The sequence below is a fragment of the Rattus rattus genome, chromosome 18 (genome assembly GCF_011064425.1).
Source record: "Rattus rattus isolate New Zealand chromosome 18, Rrattus_CSIRO_v1, whole genome shotgun sequence".
In the NCBI taxonomy this organism is placed as follows: Eukaryota; Metazoa; Chordata; class Mammalia; order Rodentia; family Muridae; genus Rattus; species Rattus rattus.
The window spans coordinates 10,550,326-10,560,821 of NC_046171.1; the positions used below are offsets into that span (position 1 = coordinate 10,550,326).

At 39.1% G+C, this 10,496-nt stretch overlaps 1 pseudogene; it reads left to right on the forward strand.

Annotated features, from left to right (window-relative positions):
* Positions 1-3,097: 3,097 nt before the first annotated feature.
* LOC116887261 overlaps positions 3,098-10,496 on the forward strand; it is an 8,067-nt pseudogene continuing 668 nt past the window's right edge.

A 10,496-nucleotide genomic window follows, 5' to 3' on the forward strand; every position in this document is an offset into this window, starting at 1 on the left:
ACCTGTGGACCTGGCCACACTCAACACCCATCTGTATCTGATGATTCCCTTAACACAAACTCTAAACTTCATATAGAAAAGTATTTTCTGTATATAGATTCCACTATTGGTCTAACTGATAAATTTTAAGTCCTTTGATATTAACTGTTAGAATAAACAATGACAAAATGTATAAATTCAGATTATCTTTCTATTGTAATTTATATACTATTTTGACCAATCAGAGATGCAACAGTTTTGCCACACAGCAGCTCCCTATCTATGGTATTCAGACTAGCAGCTGCCCCTCCTGCAATGGCTAAGTCAGAAACCCTCAGTCTTGATTGCCTGGGGTTCTGTTCTTCTAATTGGATCTCGGGGAGATTCACAGGTCCAAGAAGGAATAAAACCACTGAGCTGGGACAACCAAAACCTCAAACTCACAAAATCCTTCAACAGCTATATGGATATTTTAGTGACTCCATTCCCAGGTGACAGGGTGACAGTAAATGAAGTAACTTGGCCTAAGTCCAAAACTTCCATTTCAAAAGAAATTACACCTCCAAGTCCATCTCTCTGAAGGAAGACAGCTCACCACAATGGTTCTCTAGGGACATAATAAGGTTTAAAAAACCTGCAATTATGGACAAGAACTATCAGAAATGCTGATCATCTTGAGCCACATGCACAAGTCATCCTGGAGTAAGTTTCCCAAACTTGGATGAGGAAAGATCAGTATTTTATGGAAATTTAACAACCTTACAATCTAAGTTTGTTTGAAAAAGCAAAGGCTATCATAACAAAGGTAGGAAAGACACCTTTACTGAAAATAAATATTTTTTAAAAATTCATATACACATAATGGCGACCATGTGAGAAGACTGGTGAATGAGAAAAGTTAACCTGTTACATTCCTGCATATGTGACACTTCTATAAACTCTTAAATCCAATCCCTTCTTCAACAGTTCTCAGATGCCAACAGAGACAGCCTAAGGTAGACAAGATCAATGTGATTGTTACTCTGTCCCTGTGTCTTTTTTGATACCTGTAAACTTTTATTCCTCAATGGTGATATTGTTATTCAAGTTATTAACTCTCAAGTTTTCCTATTAAAATATTTACCTCCAAGCTGATGAAACTACCTGTGTGGATCAAGGGTGATCTATTTTAGGAAGGACTCTAACATGCTTCCTGTCACATATGTAGGAGTAATCAATATTACTCAGCTTTCTTAACTCTCAGTCCTAGAATGATTTGTCAGGTTAAAAATGTAATATTAAATGAACTGGTTTTGTTTATTTGTTAATTTAAATGAATCAATATAAAATTTAGTATGAACAGGAATCATAAATATGTTTATCATTTTACCAACCTCAAAGGAAAATACTACCAAAACACAGAATTTGAAAAGATGAAAACTGTGAGAAACATAAGAGAGATCTTTTATTTGCTCTGATTTCAGTTGTGTATATGAGGTGCTGAATAAATCAAGCAGTATAAGGATATTCTAGAATGATTCAAGTTATGACAAGCACAGAGCAGAGACAAAAGGCTTTCAAAATTAAAAGTTGTATCAGATGAAACAAAATTTATCTATTTCATTTAATAATGTTTTATATTCCTATAGATAAGGGGAGGGAGTTTTATAGAGCCTCACCTTGTTTTGAATTGCATACTGCTGTCACAGGTCAGGGACTCATTTTCTCATGGCATAGTTGGCTCTAAGACCACTTGAATTACAAGCAAATTGCAATGTCCTGTCAAGTAATTGAATATAGGTTTGGAATTATTGTCTATCAAGTTCATTCTTGCAAAAGAGATGTGAGGGAAGTAGAGTGAGTTTGTTCTGTCACAAGAGAGAGGCCACTTAAAATGCTTCAACAATGAAAAGGATGACCTCAAATTTTATTCTGTGATTGCATTTGTAAGCACACAATTTTTAGGTAGACACAAAAAGTATCTGATGATATTTCACAGGACTTAAATTTTCAAAAGACCAACAGAACCTATTTTCTTTCACTGCATAAAATTCACCACTGGAAAAAAACATGCAAGAAGCTGACACTCCGTTAAATTTTCATCAGCTGTCAAACACAAATATGCATCTTGCAAGGGAAGAATGATGGTTTATTTTTAATTCCTCAAATATGAAAAATAAGGACCAAAACTAAAAACATGTCTTCTGTCTGAAATATAAATGACTTTAAATTTCCAGTCTCTTATTGGATATTGGATATTTTCCTCCACACATTAAACTACCTCAAGAAATCCCATCTGTCTTTGCAATTTGTCTATTGTTTGTAGTAGTGCACTAATAACTGTTTGATGGCTACACCAGGTTGATAGTATAGGCTGCAGTGAAATAAAAACAGGATTCAAAGAGAAATTATTTGACCTGTAAAATACTTGTTAAAATGAATAGAGTTTCTACATTGAATGTGAGTTGCGAGTGTTTCCCTTGCACAAGAATTTTTTTTCTCTCTTTCAATAATATCAGCATGGTAACTTGAGAGCAAAAAAAATGATCATTTTTAAACTTAATTCTACAATGACCAATAACCTCTTGCAGGATCAACAGTATTGTTTGCTAAGAGAGAATAAATCTTTCCAGTGGACACTCAAACATATTTTAATTCCTGGCATATTTCTTATAAATGTGTATTTCATTTGCTACAGTGCTATTCAATACTATGTTCTCATCCATAGTACATCAGTGCCTGTTCGCTGATGACTTAAAGAAAACCAGTGTGTTTCAACCATGGCAGTGGAATAGTGCTTTTACATGGGGCAAATACAATTACATTCCTTGAGAGAACTAGTGATGGATCACATGTATATACACCTGTAATTACTGCTTTATGAGTGAATAATGTGAAATCTGTAGAGACGAGAAAGTTGTGCTCTCACTTAAGTTTCTCAGCAAGTAGAGTATCGATAGATGATAGATAAATACATAGGGAGATGACAAATTCAGATGGCTATATAAATAGATGATAAAGAGTATATAGAGTAATTATTGAAATAAATATTGATGAACAAATAATGCCTCAGGGTGTTTCTACTACATTTAATATATTATTTTGTTCTCCAGTTCATACCACAAGTTCTGTTACCAAAATGATTGTGAAAAATATAACCACAATGAGCGGATTTCTCCTCCTTATGAGGTTCTCTGACAACCATGAACTACAATTCAGGATTTTCTTCTTGGTGACATACTTCTTGGGCTCAGCAGGTCCCATCATTATCACCATCCAAACACTGGACTGGACCCAAGCTCCAGTCTCCATGTATTACTTTCTGAAGCACCTTTCCATTCTGACCTCTCATCCTCTCTGTCACAGTTCCTCAGTAACATAGTTCACTGGCAAAGTGGCTACATTTCTTATGAACAGTGCATGATGCAGGTTTTTTTTTTTTTTTCACATTTTGACCCTCAGTGAGATAGCCATTCTCTCAGTGATGATGCCCCCTCCCACTGCACTATGGGGTCATCATGGGTCCCCAGAAAGGCACTTGGTCTGTGGTAGCTGTGTGGCTGGGGAAGCATCCTGGTGGTATTATACACCTTTCCATCAGATTCTGTGGGACAAAATAATTCACCAGTTCTTCTGATGTCCCCCAGTTTGCTCAAGCTTCCTGCTCTAATGATCACCTTGATATAATTGGAATGATTGACCCTGTCTGTAATTGACTCTTTTGCTGCTTTATTGGGATCATCTCCTTATTCTCACATCTTTTCTACACAGTCTTCTCTACCACTGCTTACCTTTTGGATGTTTTCTTTCTCAGCCATGTCTGAAACCCAAAGATTTACAGTCTTTTAAACTGCCTCCAGACTCTCACTTGTCTGAAATGAGACCAAAGAGTGTTGTAAGGGGGAAGTTACTATTTAGTAAAAATTCACTGGGTAAGATTACCCTGTTGTTCTGGCTGTTTAATTAAACACATGAATGATTTTAGTCATTGGGGTTTCTTCAAACTGTAACATTAATGAAGTGTAGTGTTTTGTCTTCATTTTTTTGTAGATAAACTATGTTATATAACCATGTCTTTATGAAAGTACAGTGTTTTATTTCTTTGCATTTTAGTATTAAAAGTGTTGTCCCTTCAAATTAATAAAGTATTTAAAAGCTTTGTAATATATATTTATTACTTTTTACTTCCTAAACATACATATGCCGATACTCTGAGAACATCAGTATTTTTCTTGACAATTTTGCAGAGGCAATATCACAAAAATAAAAACAGAAAAGTAATAATAATGGTAATACTCAAATGGCCAAGAATCCAAGACTAGATAGGCCAAGGTTATAGAGAAAAACCCAATACTACTAAATGAACATAGCAGTAAAATTATCCACACAACATATTGCAATATTTGTGGATTAATGTCTTGCTTAGCCATCATCAGAGAAGGCTCTACCTGCAGTATATGGGGACAAATACAGAGGTTCACAACTGGACAGTGTGCTGAGGAGGATTCAGAAACACCCAATCCTCAGTGGGATAGCTCTATAAAATCTCTTCCATCAGAGCTCAAAGAATACTGCAAAAGAGGAGACAAGAAGAATTTAATAGCCAGAGGGGATAAAAGATTGTAAGGGATAGCAGGGATGGAGGTCATTAAGAAAATGAGGCCTTCTAAACACAGGTGTACTAAAGCACATGTGAACTCCCAGAGACTGTGTTAGGATGCACAGGGCCTGCACAATTCCACAAGATGGGGTTCCTGCACAGAGAAGTGAAGTGGACACAGTTGCCTTTTCTAACACAGAAATAAAAAATGTGAATGTAAAGTCAGTTGTCTCTGGTGGAATCTCACTCTAAAAACAAAAAAATATCAAACAAACCGACTGACACTTTTAGTGGTACTCCGGTATGGTTGCAGGTAGGAGCCTAGCATTACTATCATCTGAGAATCTTCATCCAGCAGCTGATGGAAACAGATGTAGAGACCCACAGCCAAACGTTAGACGGGGCTCAGGGAGTCTTGTAGAAGGCTCAGCAGAAGAATTGAAGGATACAGAGTTATCAAAGACACCATAAGAATAACATACAAAGCCAACTGATCTGGGACCATGGAGAATCAAAGACTCTGTACCACCAACCAAAGAGCGTGCGTGGACTGGACTTAGGCCTCCTAAGTAGCTTGGTCTTCATAGGGGTTCCATAGCAACTGCTGCAGGGGCTGTCTCTGATTCCGACTCTGTTGGATGTCTTTGGATTCCATTCTCCTAGCTGGGCTGCCTTGTCTGGCCTCCATGGGAAAGGATACACTTTATCCTGAGGCAACCTGGTATGTCAAGGTGGGTACCATGTTGGGGGCGGGGCTTCAACTTTTCTGAAAGTAAGGGGAGGATGGAATAGGGAAAAGGGTGTTGAACAATGGGACTGGAAAGAGAGGAGGGAAGGGGACTGTGATCAGGATGTAAAGTGAATATATTAATTAAAAGGAGAAAAAAACACAATGTCATCTTTGGGGATTCTGTCTCATAATGCTTTATCAGGGCATTTTTCTTAACCATACAGGTCCTTTGCGTATATATTATGGCTTTTGCTTTTTTTTTTAAATGGAATGCCTGGGTGCACGAACACCTGTATTTCTGCATTTACTTGTGTTTCGTGTGGTTTGTCTTTGGTTGTATTTCTTCTGCTTTTTACTGTGTGTGTGTGTGTGTGTGTGTGTGTGTGTGTGTCTGTCTGTCTGTGTGTTTGTGTGTGAGAGAGACACAGAGACAGAGAGAGAATGTATGTGTGTATGTGTGTGCATGTGTGTTGTGTGTGTGTGTGCCCTGTTCCAATAATTTTGTTTTGTTTTATATTTTATTTTATTATCATTATTTATGTCAGGGATTTTATTGTAATGAGAGATTAGTTGTAGATTTGAATTGGAGGGGAAGTGAGAAGGAACGTGGAGACATTGGAAAATGGAGAAATCGTAATCATAGTATATTCTTCTTTTGCATATAGTCCATTCTTCTTTTGTATATAGACTACTAACTTCATGTGTTAATTTTGTGCTCTGCTACTTTTCTGAAAATGTTTATCAGCTAGAGCAATTTCCTAGAATACTATTACAAACACAAAATAAAGAAACTTTGACTTCCTTTCCTGTAGTAGCTATTCCTCACTGTCGACTTGACAATATCTGGAATGAACTACCATCCAGAATTGGAAGGTTCACCTTTGATCCTGATCTTGAGCCTGGGATACACAAGTTTCTGACCTGGATCTTGGTATGCAGATCTTGAGGCAAAGTGGCTATGAATCCCAGGATCTTAAGGCAAGGCAATCACTGAGTTCAATGTCACCTGTGACAAAGCAAGTTCCAGGTCCAGGTGTGGTGACACATACCTTTAATCTGGGACACACCTTCTGCTAGAGACTTACATGAGGACCTTGAAAAAAGGAAGAGTCTCTCTTTTTTGCCTGCCTGTATTGTGGGACTGAGCCACCGCTAGATCCTTGGATTTACATTCACAGCTGCTGCTGATCAGTGTTGGTGAGTTGGACTACAGACTGTAAGTCATAAACAAATTCTTTTACTATATAGAGACTTTCCATAATTTCTGTGACTCTAGAGAACCCTGAGTAAGCCAAGCTGCTACCAGCAGTATATTTAGAGGAGCAGAAGTATAAGGATAAATATTTTAAGTATCTAGAGTTGGTGTATTATTCACCAGCACCTTCAACTACTGAAACCTCCCCCAGATACTCTCTCTCCTGGGACCTAGAGAATATTGAAGATCCGTGATTGAAAATATATTTCCAACTTAAAGAAGCTAGTGCCTTTGATTATTTTCATGAATTAGGTGATGCTGTATACAAACTTTCCACAAGTTGGGGGAAAATCAGAAAATGATTTTGCTGGCCCATTGCTCTTAGTATCTCTGGAAAAGCATATGAAGGAAAAGAATGAACTGTATGATAAAATCCAATGGCGCCAGATGCCATTAAAAAATTTCAAGCTTTCTAAGTGTGTCCTTGAAGAGAATCTTCTCTCCAGCAGCCACAGAGCTTGGAGTTGCAGAAAATCAAACTGAAGCCCTCCTTATAAGGTTGGCTGAATTGCAGTGAGAATTCAAGTCTCAGTCTCCGAGAGTATCAGCAGTTAAATTAAGGGCATCAATTGGCAAAAAAAAATGGTATCCTATAACTTGGGATAGGGATGTGTGTGAGGACCCTGTTGAAGGTGATAATTGACTCTTCAGATTCTCAATGGTTTACCTACCTGAGGAAGTAGTACCCTCATCCCCATACCCTTGAAATATTGCCTCTTTCACATGAGAAAATTAACCCCTCAGAGAAGTCCAGTAGTGATTTTCAAAGAAGAAAATGCCAAGCAAGAGAATGTTAATGTTTCTCCAGGTCCACCAACAGTTTCTTCTCGACCCATAAACAGAATCAAGGCAAAAATAGGCCCCTAGGGAGGAGGAAGAATGTGTTGCCATGAGGAAATGCGATACACTACTGAGGAGCTTAGAGAGTTTGCTAATTCATTCCAGCACAAGTCTGGGAAATATGTGTGGGAATGAATTTTAACAGTGTGGGATAATGGTGGAAGGGACATAAAACTAGATCAGGCTTAATTTATTGACATGGGCCCTTTGAGTGGAGATTCTAGGTTTAATATGGAAGCCCATGCAGGTTAAAAAGTGTCACAAGTTTATTTGAATGGTTGGCTGAAGCATTCATCAAATGATGGCCTACTGAAAAGGAGTTGGAGATGCCAGATATCCCTTGACTCAGTGTTGATAAAGGGATTTTTAAGACTCAGGAAAATGGTAATGCTAGAGTGGATATGTTGTGTAAAACCTAATCCTCCACAGTGGGAAGGCCCAGAATATAAGCCCTTCAGGAATCCTATAAGATGCAAACTGGTGAGAGGGGCACCAGTACATTTTAAGGATTTTGTTTGTACTATTTTCTTTGTGCCAGACCTTAGATTTGGAGATGCTGCTGCTCAACTTGATGAATTAAATGCAATGTGTTTAATTGGGCCCCAAGTTAACAAGGGCCAGGTGGCAGCATTGAATCACCAGAGACAAGGTGATAGTAGGTAATATAATGGACAGCATAGACAAAATGTTTATAATGACATAGCCTGCAATGGCCAGCACAGGAGAAGTGAATTTATAATGGCATGAATCATTCAGACCTTGGTCTGGCTAATCAGTAATGGTATTTCCAGGCATGAAATAGATAAGAAACCTACTATCTGTTTGATCTGTATAAGCAGAAAAATTCTCAAAAAAAATGGAAAAGGCTACATTGTATTGTGGCAAAAGTCAACCTAGGCCAGTGAATTGGTTTTCAGACTTGAGCCAGTTTGCAGACCCAGAAACCCTTGATTGAAGGGGTGCCCAGGTTCCACTGAGGAAGGATCTTGAAAAGACCTAAAACTTTTGCTGTTAACCTTTTTCTAGTTCTTCCATAGAGGGACGTATGGCCTTTTACAAGGGCAAATGCACAGTGGGAGAAAGAAAATAATCAGACTTTCTGGGGTCTATTGGATACTGGTTCTGAATTGATGCAGATCCCAGGAGACCCCAAGAAACATTGTGGCCCTCCAGGTAAAGTAGGGGCTTAAGGAGGACAGGGGATTAATGGAGGTTTGATTGATGTCTGACTCACAGTTGGTATAGTAGGTCCCCGAACACATCCTGTAGTCATTTCCCCAGTTCCAGAATGTATAATTGGGATAGATATACTTATAAGTTGGCAGAATTCTCACATTGATACCCTGACCTGTTAAGTGAGGGCTATTATGTTTGGAAAGGCTAAATGGAAACCCCAGAGCTGTCTGCAAAAAATAAATAGTGGATCAAAACAAATCATATTACGGGAGTAATTGCAGAAACATTTCAAGGACTTGAAAGATGCATGGGTGGTCGTTCTCACCACATCTCCCTTTAACTCTTCTATCTGGCCAGTGCAGAAGACAGATGGATCATGGAGAATAACAGTTGACTATCAGAAACTGAATCTTCTAGTAACTCTTGATTGCACCTGCTGTACCAGATGTAGTTTCATTAATTGAGCAAATTAACACATCTCATGCCTGGTAACTGATATGTACATATTGATCTAGCAAATACTTTCTTCTCAGTACCTGTCCATAAGGACCACCAAAGTAAATTTGCCTTCAGTTGGAAAGGTGAGCTGTAGACCGTCACAGTTTTGCCTCAAGGATATATTAACTCTCCTGTATCATAACTTAGTTAGAAGTGATACTGATCACTTTTCTCTTCCACAAAATATCACAGTGGTGCATTATATTGATGACATTATGCTGATTGGACCAAGTGAGCAGGAAGTAGCAATTGGGCATATCAGAGGATGGGAAATAAGTCCAACCACAATTCAAGGTCCATCTACACCAGTGAAGTTCTTAGGAGTCTAGTGGTGTGGGGGCAGAGACATTCCTTCAAAGGTGAAAGAAAAGTTATTGTACCTGGACCCTCCCACCACCAAGAAAGAAGCACAGAGTTTAAGGTCTATTTGGCTTCTGGAAACAGGACATTCCTCAGTTGGGTGTGTTACTCAGGCCCATTTACCAAGTGACTCAGAGAGCTGCTAGCATTGTCTGGGTCCTGGAACAAGGGAAAACTCTTCAACAAGTCCAGGCTGCTGTGCAGGCTGCTCTAGCTCTTGGACCATATGATCCAGCTGACCCAATGGTACTTGAGGTATCAGTGGTAGATAGAGATGTTGTTTGGAGCCTCTGGCAGAATCACAAAAGAGACCTTTAGGTTTTTGGAGCAAAGCTCTAATACAGTGGTCATCTGCAGACCACTCTTCTTCCTTTGAAAAACAGCTCTTGGCCTGCTATTGGGCCTTAGTGTAAACTGAATATTTGATAATAAGACACCAAGCTACGATGTGACCTAAACTGTTCATCATGAACTGGGTGTTTGTAGTGCCATATTGGATTTGGGCCTGGCCGCTTTGTAACTGTATGGCCACAGTTAAGAAGTCATGGGATTGTTGGACAGAGGCCTCTCCCATTTATTTAAGGCACAGGAAGAAAAGAACAAGTAGTAAACACCCGGTGTCCCCACTGCATGACCTCTGCTGAGCCGGCTGTTGCATGTGGAACCGAACACACACCTGGACCACACCTGGGCGGTGGTCAATTTCTGCCTTTACTTCCTCAGCCTTTTTCCTGGAGATTTAGGCTGGTCTTCTGGGATTTCTCTAATTAATTCCAGGTCTCATAGTTGGTCTTTTGTTACCATTGAAGTCTTGAGCCAGGTAGTCATGAGCCAGGGTTTCCCACTGTGCTTCCCAGTTATTTTCTACCTGGAGGACTTGGGTATGTAAGTGGTGAATAAAGCACAGGAGGGGTTGGGGATTTAGCTCAGTGGCAGAGCACTTGCCTAGGCTCAAGGCCCTGGGTTCAGTCCCAGCTCCGGAAAAAAAAAGAAAAAAAAAAAAAAAGCAGAGACTCTCACCTTCTTCCTCACTCTCACTCCTTCTTCAGCTCCTTCCTTCCGCTCTTCCTTCCGCTCTT